Raw genomic sequence first — 23,207 nt, forward strand, 5'->3', positions numbered from 1 at the left:
TGTGCCCTGCGGGCTTGTTCGGGGGCTGTGCGCCCGTGTGTGCCCTGTCTGTGTGTCCGTCTGCCCTGTCTGTGTGCCCTGTCTGTGTGCCCGTCTGCCCTGTCTGTGTGCCCTGTCTGTCCGTCCGTGCCCCGTGTGTCTGTGCGTGCCCTGTCTGTCTGTCCGGGCGGTGTGTGTCTGTGTGTGCCCTGTCTGTCCGTGTGCCCTGTCTGTCTGTCCGGGCGGTGTGTGTCTGTGTGTGCCCTGTCAGTCTGTCCGGGCGGTGTGTGTCTGTACGTGCCCTGTCTGTCCGTGTGCCCTGTCTGTCTGTCCGGGCGGTGTGTGTCTGTGTGTGCCCTGTCTGTCTGTCCGGGCGGTGTGTGTCTGTACGTGCCCCATTTGCCCACTCGTGCCCTGCGGTTGCACACGTGCTGTCTGTGCCGATGGTCGCTATGGGTCTGTGCCTGCCCTGTCAGTCTGTCCGTGCCCCGTGAGGTCTGTCCATCTGTCTGTAGGTGCCGTGTTGGGCTGTGCCTGCCCTGTGTGCCCACACCTCTGGGTCTGTACGAGCTCTGTGGGTCCACACGTGCCCCATGGGTGTAGGTCCTGTGTGATCCCACATGTGTCCCACGATTGTAGGTCCTGTGTGATCCCACATGTGCCCCATGAGTGTAGGTCCTGTGTGTGCCCACACGTTTGTCCCTACGTGCAGACTTGTGGGCTCGCACACACAAACCTGGTCTCAGCGTGTCTGGCGGGTCCCCAGACCCCCTGCCTGTGCCCAGAGAGAGAAAATTGCTGTTCTCCCTCTCCCCCGCTCCAGGGCAGGCTGCATTTGCTCTCAGTCAGGTTTATTTCCTCTCACCTGGGGCAGAGCCTGGCGGGGAGGTGGTGGTGGTCCAGGCTGTGATGGCACAGGACGTGCCTGGCGAGTAGGGAAGGTGAGTTTGGCTAGGGAGAAGATCCCTCCTGGCGATCCTGCTGTGGTGAGTACCAGAAAGGGGGAGGAAAACCTGGCCCTGGTGTGGCGGTGGCTCCGGTGGGCTGTCCCCACACAGCCACACAGGAATCCTCACCCCGAGGTGTGGGGCTGGTATGGGGAGAGGGTCCCCAGGCTCCGGTGTGCATCCAGCACTCGGCCTTTTGTGGGTGTGGGAGGTGTTGGGGTGCCCCTGCCTGCCCGGGCTGTGTGCTCGGGGTGGCCCAGGGAGGGGGTGTGCAGTGTCCAGGGTTTTCTCCTGTCCGAGCAGCTGGCTTGGGAGTGGACACACAGAGCGTGGCTGCTGCCAAGGGGGTCTCGGTGCCTGCCCTCAGCTCTCTGTTGCTTGCTCCTCACAGTTAATTAGACACGACTAATCCTATCTGGCGCTGGGAACTTTCCCAGCAAACCGGACTGCTTTTCCCTCCCCTGGTCTGAGCAGGATCCCAGCCTCCTGCAGCACGAGGCCTGGGGACAGTGACATCTTTTTCAAGCCCTGGACACGGTGAGGGGTGGCAGCTCAGCCTTGCAGTGCGCTGACCTCGTTGTGGCTGGACAGGTGTCCGTCAGGTGGAAGGTGACAAGCCCCGTGGGGGTTGGTGGGCGAAGGACGGCGGGGAAAGGGAGGTCAGGACTGTAAGGAGGACACTGCAGGAACAAGGGCTAGAGCTGAACTTTGAATATTTTGAGGATAAGTCTCACACCCAGCAGGTGAGCATCAGCATTCCCCATCCCTACAAAAGTGGAGGGGGCAAAGGCACACGATAATTCCTATTCCACTGATGCCCTTGTGCTTGGGAGAGCCATCGGTGTGTGCCCTGGCCTGGCCTTGGAGCCAAAGCAGAGAGCAGTTAGGGATATGAGTCAGAGGTGGGTTTATCAGTGCAGGGTTAATGGTCGGTGATCTTGGGAGGGCTTTTCCAACCTAAACGAGTCTACGACTGTGATTCATCGCAGTCCTGTCCCTCCTGCGGCTGAGCGCAGCCTGTTAGTAAGGACTGAAAAAACCTGAAATCCCAATCAAACAACCCGCGTTTGGGAAGAAAGACATTGATCTGGGAACACCTCGACCAACCTCACGCTCTCCAGGCTGGCTCCTCCACGCACAGCGCAGTGTTTTCCTATTCTCTGTGCCTAGAACAGAATGGTGAAGACCTGTCTCCAGGAGCTGGATTAGCTCCTCGCCCTGCTCCTGCCCCCGGTGCTGGGCTGTGAGGCAAAATCTCCAGAAGTGGCGTTCTGGGATGAAATTACCTCTCAGCTTTGCAGGTCGTGTGAGCCAACTTGCTTGCAGCTGGAGCTGCTTTAGTGGGTGCTGCTCGCTTGCCCTTGCTCAGGTGTCTAAAAGGGTCGGTTCTGAGCTGTCCCCACCAAACAGGGGGTACGGGCACCTCCAAATGAGGTTTGTTTTGTTCCCTCTTTGAAAAGCCTCATATGCAGGCCAGGCAAATGTCTTTCAGGGTGCTGGTTCTGATTTGGATATCTGAGCTTGGGAGGTCTAAATTTAAGTGAGCTGGATCTCACCCGGTGCTTTCAAACCTTGGTTCTCAGACTTTTCGCCTTGATCTTTCCCTTTTTTTAGCGTGACCCTGCTGTTCTCCTACCACTCAGGACTCTTCCGAAGCATAGAAAATGCCTCTGAAACTTTCCACCCGCCCCCAGGTGGGAGGTGTTGCAGAATGCAGGGAAGCGTTTTCAGCTCATCCTCCTTGCAGACACAGAAGCCCGGGTTAAAAAAGCAGCCTGTTAATTTTGTGTTAATGGCTCTGAGCAACGGCGAGTCCCCCCCCCGCCTCCTTCCTCCCTGCCTTGTGCCAACATTTAATTGCTCTCGCTCTGGAGAGATGCTATCTCGTTTCAAGGTTGAACTTATCTAGTTCTGACTTGCAGCGGGGGGATGTTGTCGTGTCCTTGTCTCACGGAGGTGACTCGTCGCTCCCTGCTCCTTGCCGGGTCACCTCTGCACCTGCTCCTCGGGAGCCTCGGGGTGCTGTCCCCTCGCACCGGGGCCTTCCTGCTCCTCCTGCTGTGGTTTTTGTGGCACCTCGGGATGTGGCTGATGAGCCCATCTGCATGCAGCCACTGGGGCGAGCTCGCCTTTTTGACTCCTCAGGGATGTGTTCCCACTGCATCCCCAGGGACCACCCGCTCCGGCTTTGTGCCGGTGCTTTACACCAGAGATGCTCAGTGCCTGTCCCAAACCCTTTCCCGGCTGTGGCAGAGGTCTCTGTCCCGGCCTCGAATCACCCTGCAGCACAAAACCGAGGTCTGTGGGCCTGTGGCCTCGCCGGGGTGATTTGGGGCCACTGACCATCTGTGAGTTACTGCGGTTTTCTGTGTTAGAGATTTTATAACACCCAGGAAGGAGCCAGGGATGAGGCTGGGCAGCGACAAAAATCCCCCAGGAAGGTGCTTGGATGGTGTTTCTCGGCTCGGCAGCGCACACCTGATGTGTGTGGGGTTGGTTACACCCGCTGGTTACACATTCCTCCTCAGGGTACTGCGCGCTCTGGGGAAATGTGGGCAAACACCGTGCCGAGGCACCAATAATGTCTTTAGATAGATAATAAGTCTTCTAAATAGATCTAATTCCAGGAAACTCAGCTGGCTGGTTGGAATTGTATTTTTAGTCTCCAGTTCGTGTATTTACCTGAAATTTATGTCCTGCTGTTCTAGCCAGAGCTGACCCTGGGCTGCCTGCTGCTCCTGCCTTTTACCCAAATACTGTGACTACGCAAAGTTTCCGAGTTCCACCATTCTGAAAATGCTTTATTTTGGCAGATCCAAAATGTCTGGCAATGCTGAAATTTCCATCTCTAAGGGGCTTTAAGGGGTCATTAAGAGGTTTTAAAGCAACGAGGGGTTGGTGGGAAAAGCCCTGCTTTGGCACGCTGGGGTGCACCTGGGTTTCCCTCGTCCTCTTTAGCAACTCTTTCATCCCACCTCAGCATAGCACTTGCTTCCAGTTTTACTGATGGTGCCTAACAGTGAATCTGGCAGATATCTAATTCTCTATTCCTAGCATGCTTAAAAAGTGCCTTACTTTTCAGTTAATTCTGTTGGCTGTACAGATTTAATGGATTCCTTTAGAGGTCCCCATCAGTCACCGACACTGGGCATTTCTTTTCCAGTGCCATTTCTCTCTCCTTTCCCGTGCCTAGAAAGATCACGTTTCCAAGCATTTCCCACATCTCATTTTTGCCAGGATGGCTTTTTCATTATTTAAATCCTGTTGCTCTTCCAGGTTTGTGATTTTTGGGCTCTTTGGTAGAAGCTTTAAGTGGGTTCCTTGCTTTCACTGACGCCAGCGACTGCTCTGGGCTTTTTAAAATTTGCCCTTTTAAAGTCATACGCCGCTGCCGTTATTTTGGGCTCGCCGTTCCTGCGAGTAGCAGAGGAACAGAAAGAAACTATACCAGCAGAAGACTTGCATAAGACATGGCAGTTCATTTTGGCCTCATCCTTGTCACGCAGACCTGCTGCCACTCCACGGACAATAAACGCTGAAATGTGACCTGTTCCTTGTGCCAGCAGCGACTCCTCATCCCAAAGATTTGTGTGCTCCCTGGGTCTGGTAGTGTTTTTACTCGCGAGTTGTTTGTGTTGTGGCATTTTTACCTGCCCCCCCGGGGTGTGTGGTCGTGATGGATGGTGGCAAGGTGTCCTTGCGCACACAGAAGGGTGAAATTAGGTGCTGGTGGCGTTGAGGAAGGAAATCACTTATTCCGGGTGGCTGAATTATTTTGGCACACTGGACTCTTCTTCTGCGGCTCGATGTCCTCCTGCTGCTCTCCCAAGTGACCCCAGCTCCGCTCAGACCTCGCCAGGTGCTGCCCGGGCAGGGGTGGTGCCAGCTGGTGCTGCTCAGGTTTGGCTCCGGGAGGCCACTGAGTGCTCCCCCTGCCCGGTGCCAGGCTGAGATCAAACACTGGTCTGCTTCCAGGGCTTTCCAGGCAGGATTGCCTGTGAGGATTTACAGGAGCCGATTTCAGCCCCGCTGAAAGGTGCCAGGGTAACCTTGCCATCACTCCCTGTCCCCGGGGCTGGCTCAGGAGCGGGACGAGCTCCCAAATCTCTCCGCCGAAAGCTTCCCCTGGCTGGGAGGCTGCGGGGGGAGTTAACGCTGCTTGTTCCTGCAGCACTCTCCACCCGAGCCGAGCCTGTCTTTAAAAAGCAGCCGGCGTGGTTGTGCTTGGAACAGGCAGCTCGGTTTCTATATTATACACGGCACTCCTCTCCGTGGGAAGCCGGCCAGCCCACGCCGCTGCCGCAGCCCGGAGCCACCGGCTCTTCCCTTCTCCTCGGGGCGCTCCTGGGAGCCGGGGAGGGAGCGCTGGCTGTGTGCCCACCGCGGGTCCCTGCAGGGCTGTCCCCTCCCAGGGACCTGAGCCCTGCTGCCAGAGCCTCCGGGTCTCACCTGCCGCCCAAAAACATTGACATCCTGCTGCCCCGAGCCCTGGCTCTGCTCCCGGCCGAGGGATGGGAGACTCCGGGATCCTGTGGTCTCCCAGGGAAGTGGTTTGGCCGTGTCTCAGTGTCACGTTACCACCCCTCTGAATTCGGGGAACAGCAAACAATCCCCCTGAGCTGGGTCCTGTTGGTGTCCATCTGTCCCATCTGTTTGGATTATTTGCACAATTTAATTCTTGGCTACACCTGATTTTACAACAGGATTAATTTCATGGTAACTGATACACCTGCAACAATTAGCTATGTAAACCAAGATAAAAGGCCAATCAAATTCGGTGTTTTGGAGTGTAGGCTGCTTCCAGCTGGAGGCTTCCTTAGCCTTTCTGAAATCCCTTCCCTAAGGAAGCTCTGCAGGTCATCTCCAGCCCCTGGGCGAGGCTTGCTCCTCTGTGTGAGTGAACGTGGCACCGAGCCGCTGTGCGCCTTCGGGGGGCTGTTCCCCCTTGCCCACCTCTCGCTCTGCTGCCTGTGATCCCTCTGTCAGGAGCTGCAGGTGTTCCCGGGCTCCGGAGGTGTGCGGAGGAGCGAGGCAGGGCCAGGTTTGCTGGAAGTCCCCCTGTGTCCCAGCGCCCGGCCAGGGCTCTGTGCTCCACTGACCGCCCCTGCCCCGCGCCGCGGCACACGGAAAGTTCTGAACCATCGCAAAGCGCCTTTGGGTAAAGGCAAATTAAACTCTCTTGCCTGCTGCGAGGGGGCAGGGCTGGAAATGAGAATGTGGAAATAGGTCCCGGCTTAAAATGACTTCAAGGACAGAGGGTAGGTGCTGGGCTTCTCGGGATCTGATCCAGCTGGGACCTGTTCCAATCAAAATCAGATCAAGGAGAATGGGACGAGGGAAAAAAACGAAGTTATCTTTGCGTTTCTGTCGGTATTGCAGCTTGAGGTGTTGGGTCTGGCTCCGTGCTGGGCTCCTCTCCCCACTCTGCACGGGGGTCCAGCACAGTTGTTTTGCCCCAGGTTTTGTTCCAGGGTTGCTGTAACTCCCACCCTGCATCCAGGAGTGCTGCTGGGATGGGAGGGTGAGGAAGGGGCTGCACACACCGGGAGGGAGCAGGTGTGGGTCAGAGCTGTGTTCCTGGGACCTGAGCTGCACCAGGAATTTCATCGGATCACGGATGTGCTGGAGCTCCTCAGGCCAGAGCCAGGGGGAATCCTCTGTCAGAGGAGAGGCGCAGAGATGATCAGAGGATGGCTGGGAGAGCTGGGGCTGCTCCCCTGCACAAGAGAAGGCTCCAGGGAGAGCTGAGAGCCCCTGGCAGGGCCTAAAGGGGCTCCAGGAGAGCTGCCCAGGGACTGGGGACAAGGCCTGCAGGGACAGCACACAGGCAATGGCTTCCCAGTGCCAGAGGGCAGGCCCAGCTGGGATATTGGGAAGGAATTGCTGGCTGGGAGGGTGGGCAGGCCCTGGCACAGGGTGCCCAGAGCAGCTGGGGCTGCCCCTGGATCCCTGCAGTGTCCAAGGCCAGGCTGGACAGGGCTTGGAGCAGCCTGGCACACTGGAAGGTGTCCCTGCTATGACATGATGGATGGGATGAGCTTTGAGGTCCATTCCACCCTAAGCCATTCTGGAATTCTGTCACTGGTTTGCATTTCTCTTACAAGCAGTGGATCTGACCTGTATTCAGGAGACTATTTCAGATAATTTATTTTAAGAACTGCAGTTCTTTTGCTCTCTGGGAATCCTCCTTTCTCCTTAGATTTTTTGGTTGTTGTTGTTTTTTATTTGTTTCTTTGTGGGTTTTTTGTTTGTTTGGGGTTTTTTGTTGGTTTTGGTGTTTGTTTTTTTTTTTGGTTTTTTTTGTTGTTGTTGTTGTTTGGGTTGTTTTTTTTTTTAATGTGAGGTTGTATCAGCTCAAGAAAGGCTTTAGCCAGAGCTTGAAATGAGCAGGCAGGCTTAGTTCCCTTGCACACAATTTCTCAGGCTGAGTGTAGCCACAAGTGCAGGAACGCCATAAATTAGAAATAATGATGTGCTCTTAGCAAGGCAGCGAGCAGGCAGGGCCTGTCCTCGTGCTCAGGAAAGCCAGCAGCAGGGAATGGTGGCCAGGGAGCTGTTCCTGGGGGAGCCTAAAAAGGAACTCCTGTGAGGCAGAAATAAATGCCTGTGGGATGGAGAGGGATCTTGTGGCTCCTGGGGTCACTGCTGGGCTGGATGCTGCAGCTCTGGGGCCAGGTGTGCGTCCAGCTGTGCTACCACAGCAACTGGGATGTGTTCTCACGCCCCTGCCACCAAATCCTAAACTTCAGCAAGCTACATTTTGGTGCCAAATTGTAATTTCTCTTTTTCCCCCCTGCGCTCGCTCTGCAGCTGATGTCAGTTTTGGGTTCTTTGGTAGAAGAGTCAAGGAAATGTGAATTTTGATGAGACCCCTTTGGGAAAGCGAAGCTGGAGTTGTAAGTGGTGGCCATGAAGGGATCAAGATGCGCACGGTGCCGTCTCTGAGTCACCTCCTTTCTGCTGAGGGAGGGGCAGGGGGGGTCACAGAGGGGCTTTATATTCAGAAAACACCATGGTTCGATATCCCTGGCTGTGGGCTCGCCTCACATTCCCAGCCTGGTCATTAGGCACCAGGGGCTGGTGCTGCCTGTTTGAAAAGGACACAAACCCAGCCAGGGTGGCGAGGTGGCTGCACCTGCTCCCGAAATCGCTGCGGGGTGCCAGGTGGGACAGGTGCCCGGCCGTCTGTGCGTCCCTGCGGCTGCAGCCTGCTCTGCTCCGGGGGAAACACGGCGTGCTCGGTGGACACCGAGCGGTCAGCGGGGCGAGAGTGCCGCGGGAGCTGTGCTGAGCTGGGGTTTGATCACAGCGCTCGGCAGCCTCCTTATCTCCTGCCTTTGGAGGCAAATCCGCTTTCGGGAAAGGCTTTTAGAGCCTTCGTCTCTTTGAGTCATTAGGAGTGCCCCTGATCTCTTCTGTTAAAGATGGGTCTAAGGTTAAGGAAAAAAAAATCACATATCTCTGAGCTGGAAAGCTAATTGCTGTCTGCTTCAAATGCAGGGCGTGTTGTGGGGAAGGAGAAGTAGCTGGGAGGAAATCCCGACTGTAATAATACCCGCACGATCTTTCCAGGCCGTGGAAATGTTGTGTGTCCTGCAGATCCCAGGAGCTGTGGTTGGCAGGATTGGTGCCGTGGCTGAGCAGACAGGGAGGAGAAGTTTGGAAAGCTCATTGTTCCCTGTGGAGGAGCCCGGGCTGGTGCTCGTGCTCATCCCACCCATCTCCCTTTGCCGTGAGGCTGAGGGGGCCAGGCAGCCCTGCAGACCCCGGGGAGGCTGAGGGGCGATGCCAACACTCCTGCTGGGGCTGCACAGTGCCTGTCCCCCCTGGAGACACCAGATCTCCCAATGGCTTGGACCCACAGCCAGGAATCTAAGCTCATTTCTGACTCTGACCTCCTTTGTCTGAATAAATCTCACGTGCCTGCTACTACTCAGACAGCAAAAATAATCTTTACTGCTGTAATGTGTGTGTCAGCTTTTCTTTATCCCAGCAAAGTGCTGTAAGAGCTGCAAAATGCTTTGGAAACATGAGGATTTTTTTGAGCAACAGAGATTGAAAGGGGAGGAATAAAAAGTGAGTCTCTGGGAGTTACAAGCCAAACCCCTCAGCCAGGTTTCCTTGGCACGATTCCTTGCGCGGAATGGTCTTGCTGCTGCCCACTGGAGCCAAATGTGAAGGAAAGGATTGAGGCTGTGAAACTGCTCCATCCTGATGGCTCTTTCACAGTCCTGGGTAGAGCAGAGGGGCTGTTTCAGAGCAATATTTCACTAAATAAATGCTGGGCACCAGGAATCCAGAGCCCAAGCCTGATTGCATTGCTCTCAGGGATGCTCTAAGCCTGTGTTTAACCACCAGGTTTGCAGCCACAGCAGGCCACACAACCACCAGCAAGCTCCCAGGTGTGCTGTGGAGCCGCTGCCCGCTCCCTGCTGTGCTCCCGTGTCCGGGGTGGAGGGGTCACGATCCTTGTGCGGCGGGCAGCGGGCAGGCAGTGCTCGGCTGTGATCCCCCGAGCGGCCCTTTGGGCTCTGGGACCTCTGCTCACCTCCTGCTCGAGCCTTTTTCCTCACCAAAAGCGTGCTGGTGGAACGTTTCTCCTCCTGGGCCCAGAATCAGCCTGGACACCAAGTGCCGGCTGTGATGTCCCACCCCGAGGGATGAGGGAGCACCCCGGAGTTAGGCTGAAAGGAAGAACAAAAGCTCACAGAGATTTTTAGTTAGATTCCACCCTTGGCATGGAAATTGGTGCGTTAGTCCTTGATCTCCCAGTGTAAGCACACAGCAGTGGAGTTTGGATGAAGGTGTAAGATGAAAGGGAAGAGGGAAACAAAGAGGTGAATTAAAGAAGAAGAAAGAGAGAGAGAGAAAGAAGAAGAGATCACTAGAAATGACTGTCTCCATGTCAATCCAGCTGATGGGATGTCATGGGGCCCTGGGCTTTGTGGGGCTCCTTTTAAGTCTTCCACTCCCTGGAGAGAAGCTCCTTTCTTTTTGTGCAGATCCGTTCTCATTCATGGTCGGTTCTTTCAGAGCTTTCTGGAAATGTGTTGGAGGCTTTGGGCTCTTGGATGGGCTCGTTCCCCCCCTGCAGTGCCCGGCCCTTCTCAGCCCCATCCCTGTGCCTGCGCTGAGCCAAGCTGTGCTTTTCTGCAGGAGCCGCAGCCAGGAGGTTTGTCCCAGAAAATGCTGCCCTGCCTCCATCTGGCCCCTTCTCCAGCCACAGCCTGATCTTTCTCTCGTGTGTTTTTACCAACAGTCCTTGTTGGTTATTCCCAAGAACCCTTGGTTGGCTCCGCGTGCACAGCTGTTGGGGTTTGGGACACACACTTTAGCCCCCGATCCTCCGGGATTCTGCACTGAGGAGCACAAACCACACGTGGGACACAGCTTCCAGGGCTCTGGGGGACTCTGGTGCAGGGTTCACCCTCTGAATTCCATCCTGGTTAAGGCTGTCTTGGCATGAGGAGTGTGAGTTTGTGCCGCCTGGGCTGTGCCTGTGTGTCGCACAGGAGCCTGGAGGAGCAGACCCAGCAGAACCGAGCTGCTCCTTGCTGCAGAGGGGCTGGCTGGATGGGCTTCCTCCCTCACCACGGCCCCATTAAAATTTAAGGGTAAAAGTGAGAGTAGTGAAAGAGAATTTTCTATTTAAGGCTTTTAATTCATTTTTACCTCCAGCGTTAGCTGGAGTTTGTGCAAACCACTGGCAAGGCAATTAAAGTGGCTTTTTATTGGGTTATTTTTGTCGCTTCACCATGGTGGGAGCTAAAGATCCCAGGCTGTGAGCTGCCTGGGGTAGGGGCCATCCTTTTGCTGTGCTGCTCTGATGTTTAATCCCTAATTGGGTTTTATTCACGAGCCCTGGCTGAGTCACAAGGAGAGGGAGAAGGCGCGGGGTTACGGGGAGCAAAATACCCAGGCTGAAGCTCCACAAGGCTTCCAGGCTGGATCCATCCTGGAAAATGGAGCAAAATGGAAAATGGAAATTTTGGAAAGTGAGGCTCGCAGTTTGTTTTGGATGGTTGATGGGTGTTTTGTAGGAGTAAGCTCCAAGGACAAAAAGCAATGAAAAAAACCATTACCTGAGAGCTCCTCTTAAACCCTGAGGACTGCTGGGAGAAAATGAGGGTGGGTATGAGAGTGTGGGATTTCCTGGGTGGGAATGTGATGCCTTGCAGAGCAGACCTGCTCCTCCAGGTGTTGGGCAAGCTGAGTGAACGTGGGCATCTCCCGCCCTGCGTGGGACACAGCCGCGGGTCCCACCTGGTGCTGGATGTCACGGTGGCTGGGAAGTCTGATTTCAGACTCCTTTTTGGGGACGTTTTCCTGGGAGCTACCCTGCGTGCGGCCAGAGAGAGGGCTTTGGGTTTGTCAGCTCTGTGGGAGCGCAGGTGCCCCGAGGGGACCCGGCACGAATCCCAGCGCATTCACCCCGGGTCAGCCTGGCCTCGGCGTTCCTTGCTCAGCACAGTGTGTCCTGTGCTCCTGCTCCCCTCCAGCCCTCCAGTCCATTCCTCAGCTCAGCACGGGAGGAATGCAGGCTTGGGTCCGGCTCAATTAATTCCTCGTGCAGCTCAGCCAAGGGAGCCCAGGGATGGATCTGTTTCCCTCTGCAGCGTTCATTCATTCAGCTCCTGCCCGCTTCAACACACCTCTGCTGCCTTGTGATCTCCCTCCACCCAGGTTATTTGGAGAAATGCTTTCTAAAAATAGCCTCCCGGTTTTTCCGGTATTATTCTGTGCAGCTCTGAAAACCTGCCTAGAAAGGCTGTCCAGCTCATTGATGTTCCCTTAAAATACAGCTAATCCATGTAATCTCATTATAGTAGTAGATGATTATACTGACAGCAAGCTTTAGCAGTGGTTCAGCAAAGCCTTTTATTCCCTATCTGTTATTATGTGGGTGGCTAAAAGTCGCTGGGAGCGCATTTGGGGTTTGGTTGGTCTATTTCGGGAGCAGGACTTACAATATTTTTGTTTTAATTCCCTAGGAAATGTCCTGCATTGTTTGTGGCAATGCCAGCACGTTTTTGCCGCCGTCCCTCAGCTTTGCTGGCTGCTGGCATCCCATGGCTGTGCTGCAGGGTGTCCCAAAATTACCGGGCAGCACCAAAGCAGCAGAGGTTGGTTTTTACAGCAGAGCAGATGAGGGGGAGCTTTGCCACATGTAGTGTGGGGTTCCCTGTTTGCAGGTGTGGGGTGGCCCCTCTCTCCAGGGAGCCAGCCCAAGGAGAAGGGGGACTTTGGGATGCTGAGCGATCCCTCCCAGCGCTGGGAGGACCTGCCCTGCCTCGCCAGGCGGGCTGGACGTGTGGCTCAGGCACACAGAGAGCTGCTGAGCGAGGAGCACAGGGCAGCTTGGGCTGGGAAGGCGGCTCCAACTCGCCCTTGGAGAGGGGCACGTCCCAGGAGAGGCTCCTTCCTGAGCCCCTGTGTGCTTGGATCGAGGACTGGCTGAACTGGGGCCAAATCCCACAGTGCTGCCTCTGGGTAGCCTGCTGGAGGTCCTGCTGCTTCTCCCCAGGGCCTGGCCAGCCTTGGCTGGGTACAGCAGGTTACAGGGCTTGATGTGCTCTGTGCTGGCCCTGCTCCATCATCATTGAATCACAGAATATCCCGAGCTGGAGGGAGCCACCAGGATCCTGCAGTCCAGCTCCTGGCCCTGCACAGACACCCCAACAATCCCAGCCTGGGCACCCCTGGCAGCGCTGTCCAAAGGCTCCTGCAGCTCTGGCAGCCTGGGGAATGTCACCATTCCCTGGGGAGCCTGGGCAGTGCCAGCACCCTCTGGGGGAAGAACCTTGCCCTGATATCCCACCTGAACCTCCCTGGCACAGCTCCAGCCGCTCCCTGGGTGCTGTCCCTGTCACCACTGAGATGAGATCAGTGTCTACCCCTGCTTCTCCCCTCCTCTGGAAGTTGTAACTGCAGTGGGGTCTCCCCTCAGTCTCCTCCACCCGCATGGGCCAAGTGCCCTCAGCCGCTCCTCATGTGGCCCCTCCGGACCCTTCCCCATCCCCGCGTGCCTCCTTTGGACACCGACAGCTTTGTATCTTCCTTAGACTGTGGCAGGAGCAGTGCAGGGCAGAGTGGGACAATCCCCCTCCTCCATGGTGTCTCTGGTGGCCCCGGGACAGGGCTGTCCCTCCTGGCTCCAGGGCACTGCTGGCTCACATCCATCGGCAGGTCCCTTTCCACAGCCCTGCTGTCCAGCAGCGGCCTCGGGGTGGTCCCTTTGGCCACAGCTGGCCAGAGGGCTATCTGCAGGTGGCTGTCCCACCGACACGGGGCTGCTGCTGCAGCCCCCAGCCCTGGCGCTGCCGCCTGGAAGAGTGGGGGGCACGGGGGTGCTCCTGCTGGGGGCACAGCTCTGGTCCCCTCCCCGCGGGGCTTTGCCCCCTTCCCATGGCTGAGGGAGGATCTCTCCTGCCCTGCTGTGGGGCTGCAAGGACCTGGGACACCATTGCTGTGGGGCTGCAAGGACCTGGGACCATTGCTGTGGGGCTGCAGGGACCTGGGACACCATTGCTGTGGGGCTGCAAGGACCTGGGACACCATTGCTGTGGGGCTGCAAGGACCTGGGACACCATTGCTGTGGGGCTGCAGGGACCTGGGACCATTGCTGTGGGGCTGCAGGGACCTGGGACCATTGCTGTGGGGCTGCAGGGACCTGGGACCATTGCTGTGGGGCTGCAAGGACCTGGGACCATTGCTGTGGGGCTGCAAGGACCTGGGACCATTGCTGTGGGGCTGCAGCGCGAGCAGCGAGCATGGAAACCTTTTGCCAAATGGATTGTGCAGGCAATTGCAGGTTTCTTCCCCTCTCGGTAAAGCCTGTCTTCGTTGTTTGCCCAAGCTGAGCGTGCAGATCTGCAAGCGATCCGGCCCCCAGAATAAACTGGGTGAGATTTGTTGGTGAGCAGAAGGATTAGAGGGGAGGCAGAGACCGGCTCCCTTTTGTGAGGTCCCGGAGCGGTGTGTAGCGAGGACGCCGGGTTCTCTCGCAGAGATACCTATCTCTGGGGCCCATGGAGGGTTGGAGGAGCTGCTCTGCCATCTCTCTGCCTTGCTGGCACACGCTGCACATACCTCCTTTGGGGCAAATTCCTCGTGCTGCCTTCTCAGGGACAATAAAAAAAACTCTAGGGCTGTTTCTGTATTTTTTTTTTAACAAAATAAGTTATTTTTTTAATATCCATCCTGATTTTGCTTATCTTCGTCCAGCCCCTCCAGTGATAACACAGGCAAAGCCCTGACCCGTGGCGTCCCGGGGAGGAAAGGCTCAGCTCTGACAAAGTGCCGGCTCAGAGTGGATTTGTAATGTCTTTTCTGTGGAAGAAAAGACTGTAGATGCCAAACCGAAAGGGCAAAGTGATTTGCCCCAATGAGGTATCATGTTTCTGCTCTGATTTATGGCAAGGGGAGAGGCTTCTGAGTCATCCGTTCCAGGAACTTCTTTATTTTGGTAACGGAGATAATTCTGCTGGTTTTAAATCAATGTGTTGTCAGTCAGCAAGAGCCTGTGCAGGATGGGAACCACAGCTGGCAGGGCTGGGGCTGACCAGGGGATGGGGATGACCATGGAGTGGGGCTGACCAGGGACTGGGGCTGACCAGGGACTGGGGCTGACCAGGGGCTGGGGCTGACCAGGGGCTGGGGCTGACCAGGGGATGGGGCTGACCAGGGGCTGGGGCTGGGGCTGACCAGGGACTGGGGCTGACCAGGGGATGGGGCTGACCAGGGGATGGGGCTGACCAGGGGCTGGGGCTGACCAGGGGATGGGGCTGGGGCTGACCAGGGACTGGGGCTGACCAGGGACTGGGGCTGACCAGGGGATGGGGCTGACCAGGGGCTGGGGCTGACCAGGGGATGGGGCTGGGGCTGACCAGGGACTGGGGCTGACCAGGGACTGGGGCTGACCAGGGGATGGGGCTGACCAGGGGCTGGGGCTGACCAGGGACTGGGGCTGACCAGGGGATGGGGCTGACCAGGGACTGGGGCTGACCAGGGGATGGGGCTGACCAGGGGATGGGGCTGGGGCTGACCAGGGACTGGGGCTGACCAGGGGATGGGGCTGGGGCTGACCAGGGGATGGGGCTGACCAGGGGCTGGGGCTGACCAGGGGCTGGGGCTGGGACTCACCAGGGGCAGGGACTGGAGCTGACCAGGGACAGAGACTGGGGCTGGGGCTGACCAGAGAGGGTCCTGGGGCTGACCAGGATTGAGGGGCTGGGGCTGGCCAAAGACAGGGACTGGGGCTGCCCAGCAAGGGGCTCTGGGGCTGCCCAGGGGCTGGAGCTGAGCCCAGTGCAGCGAGCCGCTGGGCCACGCAGCAGTGGTGGGTGCATGTCACAGGGGCTGCCCACGGGCCGGGGCCGTGCCAGGGGAAGGCCAGAGGCAGTGGGGCAGTCCTGCTGGCGTGGGGCTCACGGGCCCAGCCGTGTTTGTTCAGGCACTGTCTGGTGGCTGTCTGGCTGCAGACAGCCGAGCCCCGAGCGGTTTCATGTGCTGGGTCCCCCCGGGAGATGAGGCCTATCGCCACGTCTGGGCTCTGCTGGGCCACTCAGCCCCTCCACGGCTGATTGACTCAGGGACAGATGGGTGGCTTTCCCACACTGCCTAAAGCCCCTGTGAGTGTCAGCAAGTTCTTCTTTGTTTTCTGTTCTTTCTGTGAGCTAATGAGCGTTGTCTGATTTTTCTTTCTCCTTTTATTTTTTTTTCCTGAGTGTATTTTGGCCTGTCCGCAATTGCCCTAGCTGTTAAGGAGGAGAATTCCTGTTTTCCTGAGCGAGGTTTGGGCAGCAGAGCTGGCTTTGCAGAGCCGGGTGACGCTGCTCTGCTTGTTTACAGTGCATGGGAAAACTGTGTGTTTTGCTGCTGGTCACGCCAGGATTTGGGGTCATTTTGTGCTGTTTCCCTTCGGTTTGCCTTTTCCCTCTGGCTTCTCCCACAGGCTCGTGAGGATTTTGCCCTCCTCCTGTGGTTGTGCTGCTTGTGCTGCTTGATGCCTTCTGGCTTTTGGCTGGTGGCACATCTGCTCACCTTGCTGATGAGTTCCTTGGTTCCTGGTATTAAAGGCGACTTGATAAGGTGTATTTTCAGAGCAGCAGGAACACAGCCCACTCCTGTGCAGGCTGCATGGCTGGTGCAGGCTGTCAGGGGAGCGGGGCCGCCCGTGAGAACAGGCTGTGGGGAAGCAGGCTGCCCACATCACCCAGGGCACCTGGTGCGCCGTGTGTCTGCGGCTCTGCTGGGGCTGGGGACATGAAATCCGCCTCCAGAAGCCTGAGTGTCATTGGTTTGACTGGCCATCTCTGTCTCTTCGCTGTAACCAGCTCTGGCGTGAGAGGGCCTGATTGTGCCACCGGTGATCAGCAAGAGGCTGGCTCAGAGCAGCTCCCAGCATCAGCCTGACCCTGAGCTGCTCGCACACAGGTCCCTGCAGGCTGGTGAGCGCTCCTGGAGCGCCAGGCTGGGGTCCTGCTGGGGGCACACGGCACAGGAGCATCCCCTGTTCTTCAGCATCCTTCAGGCACAAGCAGCTTGTTGTTCACCACGAGGTTTGGGGCACTTGGAAGTGCTCTGCTGGCCTGTGGATGTGGCATCTGGGGCCGTGGTGCGGTGGCAATGGGCTAGTGTTTGGACTCGGTGATCTCAGAGGCCTTTTCCAGCCTTGAACAGCTTCCTGTGCTGAGGTGGGGCTGGCTTTGCTGGGCTGGGCTCTTGCCCGGGGTCTCCCTGGATTTCCTGAGCCCCGCTGTGCTGCTGCTCCCGGTCAGTGCTGGGGTCTGGGGGTCACAGGGACGGTGACACAGAGCCCCAGCCCCATGGCACACACCTGGCGCTCCCAAGCAGGGCAGGAGGGTGCAAAGCAGGGAACCAGACCCTGTGGGTTGTAGCTGCAGGGGCAGAGGAGGAGGAGGAGGAGAGCAGAGCTTTGCCTCCACCTGCGCTCGTGTCTGAGGAGCCACCATCCCCAGGGCTCTCTGTGGGATGATCTGCTGAGCACCAGGAGCCATGTTTATTGATTGCTGGATTAATTAAATTTCAGCCTTGGAGCAGTTGCTGGCGTGGGAGCAAAGAGCAGCAGGAGCCTCATCCTTACTTCCTGCTGCTCCAGCAGCTCCGGCTCTGTGGCTAGAGCTCGGACTAGGAGAGAGAGCTAAACCTCTCTTGAGCTTGGAGAGGTCTCCTGAAGACAGGCAGGCCTTCAGCAAGTCTGAAGGCATCATGGGGGCAGTGGGACAGGGACAAAGGGTGTCTGAGAGGCTTTGGCTGCAGGGGGAAGATAAGTAATGGAAAATGCACCTGGTTGTGCTGCTAGGAGAGCTTCTCTGCAGGAGGTGTAATGGCCTGTGGGATCTGGCCCTTCACAAGGGGTGCCAGCCAGAGATGTCACCCTGCTCTGATTAGCACCTGAGCTGCCCTCCTGACGACCGACATCCTGCTCCCACTCTCAGCTTTTGCAGGTTCACCCAGCCAGGGGGATCAGTGCCCCTCTGAGTGGGGCTGCTGCAAGGAAAATCTCGCTCAGGTGACAGCCTTGGGCTTGTGCTGGGACGTGCAGGGAGCTCGCTGGGATGTGACAGCAGAGAGCCCACGTGAGGGCACCCTGACCTCTGTGAGGGCACCCAGAGCTGCTGTGAGGGCACCCAGAGCTGGTGAGAGGGCACCCAGAGCCCTGTGAGGGCAACCAGAAGCCCTTTGAGGGCACCCAGAGCCCTGTGAGGGCACCCAGAGCTGGTGTGAGGGCATCCAGAGCTCCCATGAGGGCACCCTGAGCCCTATGAGGGCACCCAAAACCCCATCAGGGCACCCCGAGCCCCGAGAGGATGAAGGGAGCAGAAAGGTCAGGGCAAATCCCAGCATCAGCATCAGGGCATCATCCTGCTTCCCTTGCGCAGAGGAGTGCAGGGGAGAGAGAGGAAGAATGGAAGAATAAAAGAAAACTTCGTCATTCTTCCCCCCATCTTTGTATTTTATGGCTCCAAGACCTCTGCTTCTGTGCAGGGGTAGCTGCTGCAGCTGCCCCTGGTGAAAAAGCGAGTGAGAGGTGAATTGGAACTGTGCAATGCAGTCAGTGTTCATCAGGAGGGAATATCTCTATATTCCCTGCGTTATTCTGAAATGCAGAGTGTTTGTTTTTTTTTTTTTAATATGCTGTTTTAACTCTGTTTGAGCACCTCCAATCCCTCCTGGCCACCCCCCGGTGTCCATCCCTTCCCTGGTGGCTGCAGGGTGAGCTGCTGGGCACTCCTGACCCTTCCCTCAAGCCCCAGTGTGGATCTGAGCGATGGTCATGGCACATATTTATTGAATTTAGGGGATTTGTGGCCTGCAGCAGAGGAGGACAGCTGTGTGTGCCTTCTGGGAGTGCCCCAGAGCTTCCCTGTCCTTGAGCTAGGGCAAGTGGGAAAGGGATGGGAACGAGGGCTCGGATCCCTGAGAGCTGGTGTCCCTTTGCCAGCCCACCAGCAGCAGGCCGGGTGCCCCCCAGGTCAGGGTCATTTTCCCTGCACACTGCTTTGCTGTGCTCCCAAGCTCTGTTCCTGCTCTCAGCGCCCTGTCCTGCTGCAGGACCTGCGTCCCGTTCTGCTGCAGCTGTCCTGAAGCTCCCGCTGAATTTGGCTCCTCCAGTGGATATCAGAACCCGGCCTCACCAGCCTCAGAAGCTGCTGGAACCCTGGTCAGCAGTTCCATGAAAGCTGACTGCATTTTCTGTGCTGTTTTCCGGGCTGCTGGGACGGGCAGCAGTTGTGGGTGGGCTGCTGAAATAACCCTTCTTCATCAGCACAGCCATTGAGAGCCACGGCCTGGGGGGAAACTGGGCCTGCTGAGGGCATCTCCCTGGGGCTTCTGCCGGGCTCTCAGGAGCCAGGTGTGGCTTGGAGAATGGGGAAGGCAGGAAAAATGACCTCTATGGTCTTTCCTGAGAGGCTGGTCAGCCTGGTCTGTGGGGCTTGCTGCTGTCTCAGGTGGAGGAAGCAGGCAGCAGATGCAGACAGAGCTGTCACTGAATCACGGGGTGGTTTGGGTGGGAAGGGACTTCAGGGTCATCTCATTCCACCCCTGCCATGGACGGGGACACCTTCCAGTGTGCCAGGCTGCTCCAAGCCCTGTCCAGCCTGGCCTTGGACACTGCAGGGATCCAGGGGCAGCCCCAGCTGCTCTGGGCACCCTGTGCCAGGGCCTGCCCACCCTCCCAGCCAGCAATTCCTTCCCAATATCCCAGCTGGGCCTGCCCTCTGGCACTGGGAAGCCATTGCCTGTGTGCTGTCCCTGCAGGCCTTGTCCCCAGTCCCTGGGCAGCTCTCCTGGAGCCCCTTTAGGCCCTGCCAGGGGCTCTCAGCTCTCCCTGGAGCCTTCTCTTGTGCAGGGGAGCAGCCCCAGCTCTCCCAGGCTGGCTCCAGAGCAGAGGGGCTCCAGCCCTGGCAGCAGCTGCGTGGCCTCCTCTGGGCTGGCTCCAGCAGCTCCACGTCCTTGTGCTGTTGTTGCCCAGGGCTGGGGCAGCTCTGCAGGTGGGGTCTCACCTGAGCACAGGGGCACAGGGGCACAATCCCCCCTTGACCTGCCTCTCTCCCACCCCTGTGGGATCCTGTCTGCTGCTCCTGGCCATGGAACATCTCCCTGTTTAGGAGCTTTTCCCTGGATGTTCAGCGAGGGAGACACAGCCACGAGGGTCAGGACAGGGGCGTGACTTGCTGGGCGCCAGGGCCATCCTTTGGGGTGATTCTGCCCCTCTAATTGCAGAAGCTGCAGCAGGGCCCTCACCAGCTGGGAGCGAGTCCTAGCCAGGAGCATCACAAAGGCCATCGCTTTGCTTGTCAGGAAAAGTAGGGCTCTTTCTTCCCTTTCTTCCCCCCTCATATGTTGCGTGTTCCCTTTCAGTGCTTCTAGAGCTCTACTAATTATTAATAATGAGGCTGATGAGGCAGAACTTGGTTTCTTTCCATTGCGTCTAGAGTGAGCCAAGAAGCCTGGCGTGGGCTCTGGCCGTCTCCCAACGCTACCTGGGCTCAGCAGCCCCGCGGGGTTTTGCTCCCCGAGTCACAGGAGGGTTTGGTTGGGACCCTGTGGACCATCCAGCCCCGTGGCACCGGAGTGCCCGGGAGCTGGGCAGCGTGCTGGCTCTGTGTGCTGCGGCCGAGCTGAGCGGCAGAGATGGGTGACAGAGCCGACGTGGCACCACGTTAAAGCACAGCGGTCCCAGCCCGGTTTCACACAGTTCCCTTTGTGCCAGCAGGACGTTTTGGTTGATTTTATTTTTCATTTTCCTCTTCAGGCTGTCTCTGAGAGATGTGTGCAGAGACTGAGATCTCCAGTGAGGAAGCTCAGTGGGAAAGCCCCGCTGCTGCTGCAGCCCCCTGGCTGCTCATCGGGTGCCCGGCTGCCCTTGAGCAGTGGTCCTCGGAGCCCCCGGTAGCTGTGGGTGGTTTGAGCAGCATGTGCTCCCTTTGCACGGCCTGACAGCTGGGTCACCATGCTGGGGAACCCCCCTGCACAAGCTGCTCCTTCCTCGCAGACCCTCGGGGTTTATCCACCTCCCTGTTGCCTTTCTCGCCTTGTTCCCCATCTGGTTTTGTCCCCCTGGTTCACCGGAGGGCCGAGGCAGTTCTCTGGTGCCTGCCCCGCTCCCTGACAGCACGAGCAGCTCTCTCTGTTCAGCCCTTGCCTGCAAAAGCCAGCATTAGATAATTGCTGGGTTGAAAAGAGGCTGTAATTATTTTTGCTTCCCGACTAGAGGAGCAGGCAGTGCTTGCCAAGCGGCTCGGTAACTGCTGGCAGATGCTCTTCAGAGGGCATCCCTGCCCTGCCTACATCCTCCCTGCCATCAGATGCTCCGTATGTCTTCATTTTAACTGTTAGCTGGCTCCCTCTCCAAATCGCTGCTCCCTGCTGCCCTGGAGCCGTGCGTTTCTCATCCCCCTTCAGCAATGGGTGATTGCTCAGCATTTAATGTTTTCCCTGGTATTTTGTTATTCCTGGTAACTTCTGCCAGGGAGCAGGAGGGTCCCTGCCGTGCTGCTTGGGGAGCAGGAGCAGGCTGTGAACCCGCTGCTGGGTTAATGGAGCAGCTCTAGTGATTAAGGGCTCTAACAGAGCCATCGTTCTGGCATGAAGAACACAACAGGAGCAGATCCAGAGTTATTTTATTTTATATGATTTTTATTTTATTTTATTTTGTTATTTTGCTTTATTTTACTTTATTTTATTTTATATTTTATTTTACTTTATTTTACTTTATTTTACTTTATTTTATTTTATATTTTATTTTACTTTATTTTACTTTATTTTACTTTATTTTATTTTATATTTTATTTTACTTTATTTTACTTTATTTTACTTTATTTTATTTTATATTTTATTTTACTTTATTTTACTTTATTTTATTTTATATTTTATTTTATATTTTATTTTATTTTGTTTTATTATTTTACTTTATTTTACTATATTATACCTTATTTTACTTTATTTTATTTTACTTTATTTTATTTTATTCTGTTATTTTACTTTATTTTACTTTATTTTACTTTATTTTATATTTTATTTTCTTTTGTTTCATTATTTTACTTTATTTTACTATATTATACTTTATTTTACTTTATTTTATATTTTACTTTATTTTATTCTGTTATTTTACTTTATTTTACTTTATTTAATATTTAATTTTGTTTTATCATTTTACTTTATTTTATATTTTATATTTTATATATTTTTTTTTATTATTTCAATATTTTATTTTATTTTAATTTGCTTTATTTTGCTCCTCTGAGCAGCGCTGGGACCAGCTGGTGGTATGGGAGGTCCCTGTGCAGCTGGGTGGTCCTTGCAGGTCCCCCTGGCTGGGAAGGACCCTCAGGGGGTGGCCCAGGGGCGAGGACGGGGTGCAGCGAGGTGAGGCTGGCCGGGGGTGTTTGGGAGCAGGCTGGAGCCAGGAGCGGTGTCCTTGCTCCTCGGAGCCTCACAGACAGCTGCAGGGACACGTGGTGTGTCGGGAACCTTGAGCTGCTCATCTGGAAGGAAAAGCCCAGCTGTTTCCTTGTGCTTCAGACCTTTTGTTCTGTTCTGTTCCCAAGTGAAGTGCGGGTGGGAGCCTCGGTGGAAAACTTGAAGTGCTTTGAGGGTCTTGAGCTGTCCTTTCCCAGCTGAAGCAGCTGGGAGAAGTGGTCCCTTGCCCTTGGCCACCTCTGCATGGTCACCTGCCACCAGACAGTGACGTTTTGCCAGGAAGATCCCCCAAATACTGTGATCCTCTGGCTGTAGGCATGTCCTCGTCCCTGGCAGACGTGGGTGTTTGCCCGGGGAGGCGAGGCTCTGCCGTGGTGCAGATTCCTTCAAAAGCCACGGCGCCTTGATGAGAGAGCCCTCGGCGGCTCGGGGGAGCGCTGGCACAGCCAAAGGGCAGAGCGGCTCTGAGGTACCGGATTGTGCTCCAGAGACGGCTCACCCTGTGTCCACACCCTCCACTTACAGCCCCTTAGTGGGTGAGAAGACAAACCTTACGTCCTTCATGTACAAATACACGCACATTTACCTGCTCAGCTGCGATTTCACAGGAGCGGCGATGCCATCCCCGGGCTGCTGCCGAGGTTTGCTGTGCCACCTGACTTCAGGGGGTGTCACATCCTCACAGACAGCTCCCAAGGCTTTTTGCCTTCATTTGCCTGAGAAGTTTTGGTTGTTGCAAGCCGAGAAGCTCCGTGGCCCTCTTGGCTGCCCAGCAGGGAGGGTTTGCCCCCTCATTTCTGTGTGTTTTGTGGGCAGTGGCAGACGCCACACGCTCTTCAGCCACTGCAAATTGCTCTGTAACACTTTTGAGCAAATTTTAAAAAAGGAAAACAGGGGCAGCGAAGGGGAGAGGAAGAGTTGCATTTCTCTGAGCCTTACAAATGGGAAAGGGAGAATTAAGGAGCTGAGAAATGCTGCGTGCGTTGGGAGGGATAACTGATGATCCTCTGAAAGGTCACGGTTTTGCTCACGGTGAACCTTCAGCTCCGTGGGCAGGGCACAGACAGCGCTGGCAACAGATGGGTCCCTCTTTTCTCTTCCAGGAGTGAGGTTGGACCTGCTGCGGGGTGACGGGGCTGTGCAGTGCGGGGAGCTCCTCGGGATGCTGTAGCCATCAGACCGCCCTCGGCTCCACCCGGGAAAGGCACACAGCAGGAAGGAGCTGGACCTGCAAACCTGGAAACTCTCTGAGCTGGAAAAAGCCTGGGTTTAGTCCTGCAGAGCAGCGGCTGCCGTTGGGCTCCGTGTGTGCCGGTGAGGAGGATGGGGTCT

General features: G+C 56.2%; 1 protein-coding gene across 3 annotated transcripts in view; it reads left to right on the forward strand.

Moving 5' to 3' along the window:
• MAPK4 (mitogen-activated protein kinase 4) overlaps positions 1 to 23,207 on the forward strand; it is a 48,060-nt gene that overhangs the window by 1,284 nt on the left and 23,569 nt on the right. For all 3 annotated transcript variants that reach the window (XM_088054505.1, XM_088054504.1, XM_088054503.1), the window contains exon 2: positions 22,979 to 23,189. The gene's annotated coding sequence lies outside the window, so the exon portion shown is untranslated. The remainder of the gene's footprint in view (positions 1 to 22,978; positions 23,190 to 23,207) is intronic.

Source organism: Pseudopodoces humilis, chromosome 4, assembly GCF_049639895.1.
Source record: "Pseudopodoces humilis isolate 2021_Gansu_Grassland_sample_001 chromosome 4, ASM4963989v1, whole genome shotgun sequence".
Classification (NCBI taxonomy): Eukaryota; Metazoa; Chordata; class Aves; order Passeriformes; family Paridae; genus Pseudopodoces; species Pseudopodoces humilis.